The 13,990-nt window shown below is 44.8% G+C and overlaps 1 long non-coding RNA gene across 1 annotated transcript in view; it reads left to right on the top strand.

The window, feature by feature from the left end:
* Positions 1-10,379, top strand: part of LOC309589163 — a 55,597-nt gene extending 45,218 nt beyond the window's left edge. The window contains exon 6 of the long non-coding RNA XR_014227881.1: positions 9,847-10,379. This is a non-coding gene — a long non-coding RNA (uncharacterized lncRNA). The remainder of the gene's footprint in view (positions 1-9,846) is intronic.
* The last annotated feature ends 3,611 nt before the right edge of the window (positions 10,380-13,990 follow it).

The following is a 13,990-nucleotide window of genomic DNA, read 5'->3' as shown; positions in this document are numbered from 1 at the left end:
CTGACAGTCTCTTGTAATATCTTATCTATCAAAGAGTTTTCATTCCTCTCCTTTCATGCTTGGCTTCTGGAGTGGAACTTTATTTAAAAGGTCCTTGAAATTAGAAAGAATGACCATGGCACTTCTGTTATCAAGCTGGTCAGTAAGAAATAAACCCCCTTACTTCTAGACTTGCGTCTGGCCTCCTGCTTGCCCACACTGAAATCTCATTTAATGTGCTGGCCGTACAATGGAAGCTTAGCTGTCAGGAGGAAGTAAATGGCCTATTGGATAAGGTCTAAGCTTCTCACAGATAGCTGGGTTTTGCATATTGGCATTAAAAGGAAGGATGGGAACGCCATCCCTACCTTTGTCCATATGAAAGCACCCCATGCCTTGCTTTCAGCCCATAGCTGCAGTGAGAGGTGGGCCTCCGTTTGCAGGGGGTGGTTGTTCCTACGCTACTGCTTGGAGTAGCTGCCTCTGGAGTACTGGGCTGGGGCTGAGGCAGTCTCTAGGGCACAGGATTTACCAGGACTGTGCTCCTTTCTGTGGGGTCCCACCCCAGAGCACCTGGTGCTGTGGAGGTGTAATGAAGCTCTTCTTCAGGCTTACAGCAATGCAGGTGCTGAACAGCTGGGGGAGTTTTCAGCATGCCACTAAAATCTGGCCTCCAGTGCAAGTGTGCCCTTCCTCCTGTGTAACCTTGGATATCCTGGCTAGTTTCATCCAAATTTGACTGGTGGTTGGAAATACCTGTTTGATGAAATTCAATGAAATCACGTACATGGAGGTAGAAAAGAAAATGGAGATAGGCCCGGGAGAGGAGAGGCTGTGGAGAGAGGCGCTTGGGAGATGGATGTCATGACAGTCTCAGGTACGGGGAAATGTCAGCTATGGTTTGTGCCTTCTTCGTACCAAGGAATCCAGCCTTTGGACACAGATGAGTAAGGAACCTGGCTGCAGCAGTCTGCTGCTCCTGGAACTATTTGATTCATTTTCACATTTCCTAGGAAAATCATGAGCACCTTTGTTCCACCAACTACTTGAAAAACATTCCCCTGACTCCCCGAAAAAGAAGTTTTCTTCCGAGACAAAGGAATTTGTCAGGGTCCTTCTGAAGAGCTTTTTAAAAGCCCAGCACTAACAATTTCAGATCAGCAAAGTCTTTAGTTTGTCTTTTAACTTGGAACCAATGACAAAAATTAACTGGATGTGTTTCTGATTAGTGATGATGATAAAGCAGGCAAGGGTGGAGTTGTGTGGAGAGTTATTCTCCTGTGCATTAGTTAGCCATTTGAATTACTACAGTGTAATCTGGACAATTGTTCCTTTTATACCACCAGCCTTGTGGCTGCTGCCCGGGAGCAGAAATAGTCTTCCTCTCTGCTGAGAAACAGTCCATTCAGATGCAGTATGGGATATTCAGACTCCTAATTCAGAGGAAACCTTACCAACAGAAAACCTCATCCAAGTGACCACTATTGGTCATGGCACATGCAGCTACTTTTTCTAAGTGATTCACTTAGGCCAGATTTAAATGGCGGATGAGAGGAGAGTTGTCTAATGCATAAGGTGATGTTCTGTAGGAACTGGTGCTGATGGTGGCAGTGACGGGGCAGGAGAGGCTCGTGCTGTAAGCTCACTGACTCGATCAAGGCTGTGGGCAGCCAACAGTAATTGTTATCTTCGACACACCGTGTGTTACTGCCATTATTCCACTCGTTTGAGTTTGTGATTATGGGGAACAAATGCATCTAGTAAAAAAGACCATGATCATAGTCATTTGATACAACTTATTAATACATGCTTCACAAGTAAACCATGAGGATTTCAAGAGCTGTTTCTTTAGGAGTGTTCAGCTCATTAGAGCAGCTGGAAATGAAGGAAGAGTGTTATCAAGTGAGCCCTTTCTAGAGGCACGGCTTGCTCATATCATTCCACAGAAAGGAGTATCAGTTTCTGCTGTTCATCCTCCATGGCCTCTTCAGGCTGTTTACTTGAGAACCAAGTGCCCAAGCCACAGATCATTTTTACACCTTGGAAGCAAAGACGCCCAGCTTAAAACCATCTCAATTCTTATTGACTCTGTTCTCTAAGTCATGATACGTAATTGTGTTGAGGAAGAGAGTGTACGATATGCAAAGTAGCGGCTGGGATGGTGTGCAGGATCTTTGGGTGCTGTTGATCACTGCCAATCCAACAGAGCACTGTCCATTTCCACTCACTGAAGATCTGCCCCATGCTACTGGCAATGAAGTCTCTTGGGAGCAAAAGGGAACAGGGACAGACTTCCAAAAGGCAAGATTGCCTTATTTTGTTAAGAAACCTGTGGCGTGTCATTGTCAGCTTTTCCTAGCCAGCAATCAGAAGTCACAAAGTCTGAATGCAAATACAGACTGCAGGGCAAATGAGAGGGCATCCAGGCCCCATTTCCAAAGGATTCCTGCATCTTTGAGTAGGCACCTCAGCAGACATGGCTCTGAATGGAAGCAGTTGTGGCAGGTGTACCATGATGCTTTTCATGAAGTGAGGACTTCCGTAACAGGGACAGCCTTCTGAAAGTGGTAATATTTTCCTTTCTGCTTTCTTTACTATTCATTCTCTGGAGAGCATGCGCAGATAGAATGGGGAAGAACTATTTCTCCATGACTTCTGGCTGTTTAGCAGAGGAGCAATGGCAGGGTGATAGGATAAAGACTGCTGAGAAGGGATGTTGTAGCTATCCATGACTCATGCGCTTTACCTCACAGCACCTCTGAGGCCTGCAGATATGAAAGGGAGTAAGACCTTGCACTAAGGAGCTTTGTGCTTTCGTTCTCTGACTCAGGTCTGGAAATGCTTTGTGTACTGCTTTCCTGATATTTATAGCCTCCTGAAGGCAATTGCATTTGGCATGCTTTTCAATAGGCCTATGTTCTTCTAGCCACAAGCCCCAGCCTGCTATCAGGAAAGCTTGGACCTATCAAAGCGATGTTGTCCCAACGTGTGACCTGTGTTTAATTTTCAGCTGTCTGGAGAGGTTTTTCCTGATGGGAACGCTGGGGGTATACCAAGATAACAAATTTCTCAGGTGCGTGGCTCAGGTTCATGCATCATCTTATACAGGGAAGCCCATACGTGTATGTGTACTCCAAGGGGAACGCTTAAGTTCCTTTCAAGGGCGTGTGTTTGTGGTGGACTCCTGCTGTAATCAATGAGCTCATGATAAATCACAAATTCCTCTCCTAGAAACAAAGCCTTAGTGGTGCTGAGTACCAGCAATTCCCATTAGCTTCAATGGCAGCTGCAGGTGCTGAGTGTCTGGGTTATATCTGAGAGACTCTGGCCGCAGGACTCACCTCCTGCAAGGGAGGGCCATACTGTTTCTTACTGCATTCCTCACTCTGCAGCCAGACTTTCCTACCTGACAGATCCAGCTGCGTTTGGATACATGCTGGTCTCCTTGTCTGGGATTTGTTACTAGTGGAATAGTTACCACACTGCTTTAAATCTAGTTTAACACCAGGAACAAAGATTTAGTAAAAACAAACCTTTCATAAAACTTCGTTTATCTTAACTCAATTTTTACCATCCCCTGAAAGTCGTTTAGGTAGGCCAGCTTCTTCACATACCCTCTGCGACCCGCCCTGGGTCCGTGAGCAGCTGCCTTCCTTCCCAAGTTCAGTTTTAAACCTAAACCAAGGCTGTGGCCTTGCCTTCCAATAGCCATTGAGTGTGTTTTGCAAAGCAGTTCCACCATAGCTGCCTCTGCTCCTCTTGTTAACGCTTTTCCTGACTTACATGTTTCAGTGCCAGTGCACATTACTCGTGGGTTATTCTAGAGCAGCTCCAAAGCTGTGCCAGAGAATTTTCCCAGGTTATGGCACCAGCTGTTCAGAGATGTGTTTAAACAACGTGCTTGACTCTGCATTTAGGCGATGCCATTGATTACTGAAGCAACACATGCACTTACAGGTGAGACATGCTTAAAAATGTCTTGCTTGGTCAGGACTGGAGCCCTTAATCTGCTTCAGTTCACCAGGAAGGCTGGATTTGGTCACTGGGTTCGGTGGGAGCAAGAGCAAACTCCAGACCACTGAAGAGGTGAATGAAAGAGAGTAATCACTAGAAGACTTTGCAGATGAGATTTGATTGCCTTGCTGAATCTGGGGATTCTTCAGGGATGGGATCTGCGAGAAATCCCTGGCATGCTGCTAGTTACATAAAATTCCTATTAATAGTGAATTATTTTTAGAAGGGAAGCTGACATATTGTAAAAGTGTCAAATGATAATGGTACAGTAGTTGGTATATGTAACGTGCCTTTGCAGCCTGGCTTGTTAGGCACTTCTATGTTTGCTAGAAATTTCAGGTACACCCTTACTGCAACTTTTAGTGTAGGGAAAATACCCAGCAATACTTAAGTAAATGAATTTGAACAGGAACTGCAAATTCAAAAGAAATGTCTGATTTGCTTTATTACTAGGACTACACATGTGCTGAGAGAGTTTGGTCTGGTTCATTAGAGCCAGATGTAAAAATGCTGCCTCCAGCTAGCTCCATCCCCTGCAAACTGCCTTCTGGGAGCACCTTTCCTCCCTGCCGCCCATCTCCTACGAGCCCTCTGATCCCTGCCTGGCTGGTGAGTGGCTGCTCTTCCTCTCACCTTTACAAACCTTTACCTCAAAGTGCCCAGCCCTTCTGTAGCTGAGGTCAAAGCCTTCAAGTCTATCCAAATCTATAGTATTATTTGCCTGGTGTATACCCATATTGGTGTGGCATGGTCGCAATCTTTGCATGACTGTACAGAAAGGAGTGTCTGAGCATTTGTGGATCTGGAAAGGACCTTTTTTGTGTGCACACAACTAGTATGTGGGGCATGAGTAAGAACAGTGATGAAGTTTTATAGAGTGAGAGCAGTATGCTAGGAAGCTCCATGGTGCCTGTGATATTTTGTCTTAGCTGTTTTGGTCTAGGACTGAGTTTGTTTAAATTGTGGTGATAGCTGTTTTGAACAACGTCTTGCTATAATGTCCTGGAGCTGATTGTAGCAATGGGATAAAATAATGGATTGTGGGAAGCAGAGGAAATACCGGACTTTAGTGCTTCTAGGAATAATAAAATGTCTGTTCTGCAGTATGTTTAGTAATGCATACAGAAACAAATAATCTGTGGGACTGCTTAGTCTTTTTCCAAGCTTTTATTAGGATGTTAAAGGAAAAATCTTGGCCATCTTGAAGACAGTGGGAAACTCTGCCTTTGCCTGTCTTGGGTCAGGATTTCTTCCTTACATCTGTGCTTGCTGTAATTGGCAAATCACCAGGCACCCCATCACAGCTAAGCTAGGAGAAGAGAGAGGAGCAAGCATCTGAGCTGTACTTTCTAAACAAAACAGAGTGCCCCCAGGTGGTGCCCAGGGGTGGATGTTGTACCTGGCCACCTGCAGTCCATCGCCACACTGAGGGTCTCTTGAACAAAGAGGTGGGAAGAGCCAACAGGAAACATAGCTGCTTGAAAACAGGGCTCAGAGATGATAAGGGACTCATGGCAGGCCAGGGGCAGAGCTGGGAAGAGACCGTGTTGGCCTGACCACCTCTGATTGTGTAGCAGTCTGTATGTGCAAGGAATTTAGGTAGTATCACAAGTAAGTAAAGTTACATTGAGTTAAATGCACCCCAGAAGAAAGCAACTTCTGCTCCAAAATCCTGACAAACAAACAAACCAGAACCCCCCTGCCTCAATTGTCTAGAAATCTTGCTTTTGATATGTATTAGTGCCTGGAAATTCTCCAAATTTAAGTGACAAATGTTTGGAGCTGGAGTATGTGAAATGGTGCCATACCTTATTTCTGAGCGATGCAAACATGGACCAATTTGACCTCATGCTGCTTCAGCTCAATCATGGGCTGGGAATTTCTGTACCGAGTTTTAGCTTAAGAGCAGTTACAGCAGCCCAACTTATAAATCTCTCAAAGATCTTAGAAAGACGCTACTGATCTCCAAATGATAGCCTCTTAGATATTGTTACTGAAACTTTCTGGAAGTAGTGCAAACCAGGAGGGAGCAATTAATCCTTGGAGTAACCCCATTTACTCTAGCAGTTTGGCCCTGAGGGAGTAGGAGCACTTGATGTCTGACAGCAGCCCCAAATGTCAGTATTTCTCCCCTTGTTCATTTGCCTGCTTGCTGTGGTAGATTTCATGCCGTTATAAGCTGTTTATGTACAGCCTGATCAAAGTACTTAATGACAGGGTTAATTTCTACGTATAATGAGGAAGTCAAGACAGGAGACAGGTACTGTGTAATCGAATTTTTCATTTTGGAATTTGTTTCTCTTCATGTAGGGCTTAGCTTTGATTTTATTACCATTAATGTCTGCGTTTACTGTTCTATCTAGTCTCTCAGATGAGCTAAACCTACTGCGGAAATAGCGGAGGCACTGAATTGTTCCAACAGCTTCCATAAAAGTATGATGATAAAGTAAAAAGGGTCTATAACTTCTCTGCAACAAGACCTCAAAATGCAGTTTGGTTTGGGGGACAGTTCTGAATAAAATTACATCGCTTAAATAGTCTACTGAGACACCTAATCCTCTTCTTATGACTCAGTAGGTATATGCACAGGCATGGATGCTTAGGCATGTGTATACATAGCCAGAGAAAGAGACAAAGGTTGTGTTAAAATCCAGAAATCTTATAGTTTATGAAGCATGTGTCTTCAGCAAGACTTTGCAGACATAAATGAATCCCCACAGCATCCCTTTGAAAGACCTGATGGTGAAAAAGAGGTTAGCAGTCCTCATTTCTCAAAAGATGGAAATGAGACATGGAGCATTAGATCTGCATTTGCCCTGCTTATTTTGGTTTTCATTTTTAGATACACTGAGCACTGTGAATATTTCTGGACATTCAAAAATCTAGGGGTACAGAAGTGATGGAGGCCTTAGAAAATATGGCTCTCGCTGAGGTAGCCAGCTTCAGGAATTAAGCTGGAAGTGGAGACAAAATTAAACCTGGGCATATCCAGCTCACCTGGCATCCACTGTGTTTCTCTTTCTGTAGCACTCAGTAAATTTTACGAAAAGAGGGATTTAAAAGTTTGTGTGATGCGGAATTCTGTGAACCACTGTTAGCCAAGTTGCCTTATAGCTGAGGTAGAAATCTTTCTTTGTGAGGAAAGTGTGCACCTCTATTAGCACCACTGTGCAAGCCGTAGTTTGCAAATGCAGTGGGAGGCTTTGCTCATGCTAATTTGGGCTCAGTCATGCACCTTCTTTTCCTCTTTTACATGCAAATAGCAGCTGTGTCAGTCTCTGGGATGCCTGCTTGTTCCTTTAACGGAGAGATTCCAGTTCATACCTTCAACCAGTGCATTTGTGCGTGGGCAGAGGTATAGCGCAGTGGTACAGTTGCTGACAAGGAAAGAGCTGTGATGGAGGTTGGAACAAGTTAGTGAAACAGAGAAGTTTTGAAAGAAGATGCTGAGCTCTTCTGGTGTGTTTTCATTTATTAAAAAAAAAAAAAAAACTAAACAACAAAAGGAGGGGGAGAACAGCAGAGGACTACACAAACTGATAATCCATGATCCTGCCCCCATAAAAAGGGATCTCTTGATTGCAAGAGGGATCAATTTCTTCCTTCTGAACCCAAGGGTTCAGGCAGCAGCCCCAGGGCTGGAGCGGGTTAGCCGCCAGCCTGCTCAGCTGGGATGGTGGTGGGCTGCGTTCAGGTGCTTGGATTCCTCATCGTGCTGCCCCGGTGCTGAGGGAGCTGGGGTGGTGAGCTGTCCTGCTGGGAGCCCCGGCCGTGCCATGCTTGCCCGGCTTCTGCAGGCCCTGTGCTCCAGAGGGCCCTTGGCCTCGCCGAGCTGCTGGCTGCTCTGTCGCTCTGCTCTCCCAGCATTTTCCATGGTGGGGTGCAGCATGTCTGCCCTGCTGCAAAGACAAGGAGGTTCACAGTACTTGCTTGGGGCCAGCAGGCAAATTGGGTTGAAGTAATTGAAAATAAATCATATTGGATTGGTGTTATTTTCTCCTCTGTCTTCAGCCTTCACTTCCACTTTATGGTTGTGTCTACCTGAACCCAGCCACTATGTTTCTGTGTTCTCTTCCTCTTCTGAAAGGCCATCCCTGCTCTTGTGTCACAGAAGTCAACACAAAATGAAATCAGGTAAAATCATTTCCATGGCATCACTTTGGATGCCACTAAACTTAGTGAAGAAAGTAGGCATTAGTGCCATGCAGGCCACGCAACGTAAGTGTTGTACAACAAGGACCTGTTCAAAAGGGTGTTTGATTTAGGGTGCAAGGATTTCCAGGAATTTGGAATGCAAAGTTTTCTAGGAAGCTCAGCTCAAAGAAATATGATGTCCCTGTGAAGTTCTCAGTTGAGTCTGTAGGCGGCCTGCCACAAGGGTTTTCAGAAGGTGACAGCTCGCCTTTCAGAAAGCCCTGGTTAGTGTTTGTCTGTTCTCCCCCGAAAAGACTGCCTTGATGTCAGTGCTGCAGCGGGACTCAGTGTACAGCCAGGACTCAGCGTACGTTCCCTTCTTTGGGTGTCTGTGGACATGCTTGGAGGCTGTAACGTAATAACTGTGAAATAACTGTGCTTCAACTCCCCTCTGACCTGCTTTATAATCCTCTTGAATATATTCCCTTTGTGTGTGTGCAAGAGACAGGGAGTGGGGTAAGGGGAAGAAATGCGTGTACATGCTTTAATCATACTGATGGAGTGAAAGTGATGCCATCTTTATATAGGGAAGGCCCTTAAACACCTCTCTAGCCTCTCCACTGATCCATGGAGAAACAAGGCTCTGACCTGTAGAGTTTCCATTGACTTCAGAGTTGGCAACACTAAATTAAGTGGGTAATATGTTGTGACACAATAGGATGAAATCCTGGCCCTAGTAATGGCAGTGGATTTTCATATTGATTTTGAAGGTATTGTAGGATTTCAGCTGTAGAAATTAGGGGCAAACCCCACGATGAAATAATCTAGTTATTCCCTGCCAAACAGAGGCTCCTCAGCAACAGGAATATTATAGAAAATGCTTTTCAAATGGAAGTTTATCCTCTTGTAAAGGACCATCTTGAGCTATTGACCCCCCAAAGTAACACATGCATGTAATAAAGTTATTGCCTGCCTATTTAAAACTTCACTGTAACAATGTAGGTGGATCTAGTTATGCTGTTCTCCACCATAACGACAATTTATCCAACACATTTTGTTACCTGGCCTAAATTTTGCGAAAATATCTGGTCTTTAAAACCTTTGAGAAAGGGAGATATTTGCACCTGACATGTCTACAAGTAGCTTAGATCAGGTTATTGATTGTTCCTGTACATGTTGTTTTCCAGTGGGAGGATGAGATGGAGAGGCCAATCCATTACTGCAGCTATCTACCACTGGAAAGCAATAGCGCTAATGATACAGGTTTTCAATAGCTGATTTATATTATCCTGCAGTCAACAAAAACTCATGGTTTTGTCACTGTATTGTTTAAAGCAATGCTCCCAAATGCTGGCACGCCCCAAATCTGACCCTCTGTAACACAGCTGCTGTGTTACAGGCAGGTGAAAACTTAACAAAACCCCACCAGTCCTCCAGAGTACAGTCTGGACAAGCTCTTTGCTCGCTGGTCCTGTGAGCCCCGAGCTGCTATGAAGCTCGTTCCAGTGAGTGACTCCTGTTAAGACCAGCTATGGCTCCACCAGCTGCTCCCCTGCCCCATGCTACCCAGAGGGGAAGGATGAAGGTGTTACAGTCCTTTCTCTGGGCAAATAGTGCACTTAAAATCTCAGTGACTGACTGCTAATTTGGTGGTGATACAAATCCGTGACGTGGCTATAAATGAGAGGCAGTAACTGGATCCTGTCTTCCTCCTTCTAGTGACGTGAGTGCTCTCGGCACCACATAGGCACTGCCCACTGAATCCAGCACGGTGCAGAGCTCCTGAGGGAGAGAGCGGCAGCAGCGAGGAGCTGCATTTGCTGGAGAAGGCGTTTGACAAGCCACATGAGAGCCAGCCGGAGCAGTCAGCGGGCACAGTCCCATCCTCTCCTTCGGTTGCGTTTGAACATGAGAAGGGTGACACCAGAGTGGACTGTCATAGCAGGCCAGCTCAGCTAGGCTGGGGGGTTGCCTCGGGATGTGCTGGCGGTTCCCAACAACGTGTGGACGAGGGAAAGGCTGTGTGCAGACCAGCCGTGCGCTTAGAGAGGAGAGCGTAGATGTAGCGTGGAGGTTTGCATGTTCAGATGGGCCGACCTGCAGGGACAACGAATGTCTTTTTGGACTTGTACACACCCTGTTTTCGTGCAAAAATATCATGCAGATTTGTAACATGCAATAGCTGCCAAGCATCTTTTACACAGTCACAGTCTAGTGACTGAAGGATCCACTAATTAAGAAGCCCCTAATTAGGCTTTTAAGTGATAAACTGTACTAGCTCCAGTGCAGCTGTTGTAAACTATAGAGTAAATTATACCCAGCTGAAAGAGGCTTTAATTACATATTTATACAACAGACTTTAAGGACTTTGAAAGATAAAAGAATTTTTAGTATCTGCAATTAAAAAACCAAGAGAGTAACAATAGAGCTCTTAAACCAATGAAAGCAAGGAAATTCAAAGTTAATCTGAAAAGCCGCGCTGGTACTTTCTTTTGTGCTCATGGCGTTCTAATTTTTGGGAGGTTGGTTGTGTTCTTTTTTGTTTTCATAATGGATGAAATAAAGAATTATTGTCAGCCAGGAGTTTATGTCCCCTGCTCTCCATTTCCTAGCTTTTATAGGTCCACGTACAGCATTAATGATACTTCAGCAAACTTTCTGTGGTTTCATTTTTGCAGAAATCCTAGCAAGAAGACCCTTATCAGCCAGCTTTTCTCCTTGCATCCTGATTTACAGAATGGTTAGTTGTACACATGTCTTTGTGCACTCAACACGAGCTCAAAAATTGGTTGTATTGGGCCCTTGAAGACCACATTCAGGCCAAATCTAGCCTGCGCATTGTTGGTGCAGTTTTGGCAGCCATTCACCATGCTGTGCTTACCAAGTGGAGAAGAGGTTTGGATGTATCTGGGACTATTCAGCTATTTGGAGATTGCACTCTGGGCTTCTTTTTTACAGGGCTCAGTCCTGCGCCACTGAAATCGAGGAGAGTTTAGCCCTTGCCCATGTTTGGGGCTGGACCAGACTCCAGTCTGCCTACCCTTTAGACATCAGCACTGCTCCTCTCCCGCCAGGACCTCTCTTGGTAACCTCACCAGGTCTGTCTCCACTCGCATCTTCCCTCAGCCTCCCTCGTTTACCCAGCCCTGTTTGCTGCCTTTCCTTGCTACCTCCAGTCACAACTAACACTGATGCACTGCAGTGAACAAATGCCTCTTTACAGAGAAAAGGAAAGATGTCTCTGATGTGCTTTCCGTTGCCTGATGGCTTTGCTGATCTGTTCCCGATCTGTGTCTTAGATTACTGCTCCTCAGAACAAGGGCTGCGCCTTTTGTGCCCAGGTGCTGCCGCCACACAGAGGACACAGACATTAGGCTGTGATACGCAGAGAGCTCAGTTCCCTTAGCTGCTCTTAGGGACTGGCCTTCACAGCTGTAGGGCTTCGCAGCCCACGACAGCCAAACAAGGTAGTGCTTTTTGCTTATTCCAGCCACATCCAAGTGTTTTTATCTGGAAATGTCACAGCGAGGGAAATAAGGAATACAGTTCTCATAGTTAATTTTTATGGCTGATTAATTAGCCCAAAGAGTATTAAATTGTGCTAATGTAGTTTGCCTCTTCGATGCTGTCTTTTGACTTCAATGGAACTAAATACATGCTTAAAGTTAACTACATGCCTAAGTGCTGCGGTGAATCGGGGCCTAGGGCATTAATTAGAACTTGGCTCAGATTTACTTTCAAGGCTTTCCCCCCCTCTTTTTTTTTTTTTTTTTTTTTAACTCTTCAGCGCTCAGCAGTTTAATTGGTATGCAGATGTTCCCCTTTATTGCTGGCAGAGGCCTCTGTCACTGTTCTGAAGGTACTCAGACATCAAGGCTGGTACAGCGGGCAGGAAGAAACCCCCCTGAAGGCTTTCAAGCTTTGTGGGAAATAATGATGTATGAGACAGGGATTCCTTTGGAACCTGAAGGGAACATGACAGACAGAATAATATGGGAGGAAAACATTGTCTTCACAATTGAGACTGATGGTCTCATCTTGTCTCCTTGTTATTGTTACCAACCAAGACTGAGATGAGCTTTCTTATGAAGAACTTCATTTCGTGGCAGGTTCTATATGTTGGACACACTGCGCTCAGTGGTAGCTTTCCATCCAAGGTACAGATATTGACAGGCTCTGAGGAACCCTTTGGGGTGGTGTTTTAGCTTAAAACCTAAAATTCCTTCCAGCATTGAGATGCATTTTGTCAGGAATGACAGTTGCAATTTGATAATCTTTTACCACTTTGCCTGCCTATCTCAAACAGCTAGCTGGAGGGGAGAAACTCAGAGTTGTTGGGCACAGGAGTGTCAGCTTTATGAATCAGCTTTTCTCGCACTTTATTAATTTCACTTTCCAGTGGTTAGTGCATGTTTGCACGAGACAATTGATTTGTATGGATCTGTGTAGGATGGAGCAAAGCTGGAACTGAAGAAGGAGTGCAGGTTGACAGCAATGCAATGGCTCTAATTGACAGATACCAAAGGCACTATTTAAAGCAACTTTTCTTCTGCTGTTTAGGTTAAAAATGGCCCTCAATTTGTCCTCTGATTGCCATGTTCAAAAAGAAGTGTTTTCATGTATATTCATTTCAAATGGATTAGCTGAAATACCAAGTGTTCATTTTCCATACTTGCAGTTAGATGATTCAAACTGCTGTTGTGCAAGGTACAGGAAGATGGCTGTTTCTTAACTCCTCCAGAGTAAAAGCTGTCTTTCAGGGGACACTTTGCACATGTGAGATTTGTGTTAGTGTTTTTTGGCACCCACAATTTCATCAGAAATGCATTTCGGCTAATGGGAGGCAGAAGGACTAATGCACATGCTGCATGTTGTTTGCAAAAATGCAAACAGAAATTACACCCACCACGGAAAGGGCTAGGAAAATGTACTTTCCTGGATGTGAGCAGGGCAGGTTAGGAAACATCATCTTCCTTTTACAATTGGCTGTTACTCTTTACATTTCTGGAGAACTGGGATCTTGCTGTTAATCTTTCTTACAAAAATAGATGCTGTGGTGAAGCCTCAGGCATGAATAAAATTGGATGTTAATCTTAAAGCAGATTTTTTACAGCTATGCACTCACAGCCAGTGAATTCAAATGATTTTGGAAACTCTGCGTTTGTTACTTGTTTAGATCAAAATGCCATGGGGAAAGAGGTCAGTGGCACAGGTACGTGTTGTAACATTTGGGGCTCTTTAAAGTTGAGCAGATAAGCGCAGCAAATATTAAACATCTCTGGCTTGACACAAATAATAGGCAAAGCTGAAAAAAGCCTGCTGACAAGAGGAGTGGGTGTTGGTGGGTGACTTGCTGCAGTTTTAGAGCTGTTAAGTGTAGGTTTTTTAGCATTTTCATTATTTAAAAGTGGAGTGGTAGTTTCTTCACTCCCTCTGAAAAGTTACTAATTTACTCTGAAATACAGGGTAACCCACAATGATTTAACAGATTTGTAATGTGCTTTAGAGTGATTTCAAGTAACAGACACCCTCCCTCTCTCCCAGCTTCCCACTGTCTCAGCCCTGCCCTCACTCCTTTCTCTGTGTACATTTGCACCAAAATGCAAAGCAGGGGCTGTCCCACGTGCGACTTTCATCTGTCTAGCTCCAGTGTCAACAGGTTGGGTGGCTTTGACCACTGGTGCTCATGCAGATTTGCCTCGTTCCCAGTGTTCAGAAACAGAGGCTGAGTTAGCTATGTTTGCATGTTGGGAATGATATCCTAGAGCGTGGAGTGGTTCAAAAGCTGCTGCTCTGCAGGTACTGCTGCAAGTGGACAGGCCTTCCTTACAGTAGCCCTGACGGGTGGAGGCTGCCTTTTGCC

This window comes from Platalea leucorodia (genome assembly GCF_965183815.1).
Source record: "Platalea leucorodia genome assembly, chromosome: 4".
Classification (NCBI taxonomy): domain Eukaryota; kingdom Metazoa; phylum Chordata; class Aves; order Pelecaniformes; family Threskiornithidae; genus Platalea; species Platalea leucorodia.
Note: the sequence above shows the minus strand (reverse complement) of the source record. Positions and strands in the feature narration are given on the sequence as shown.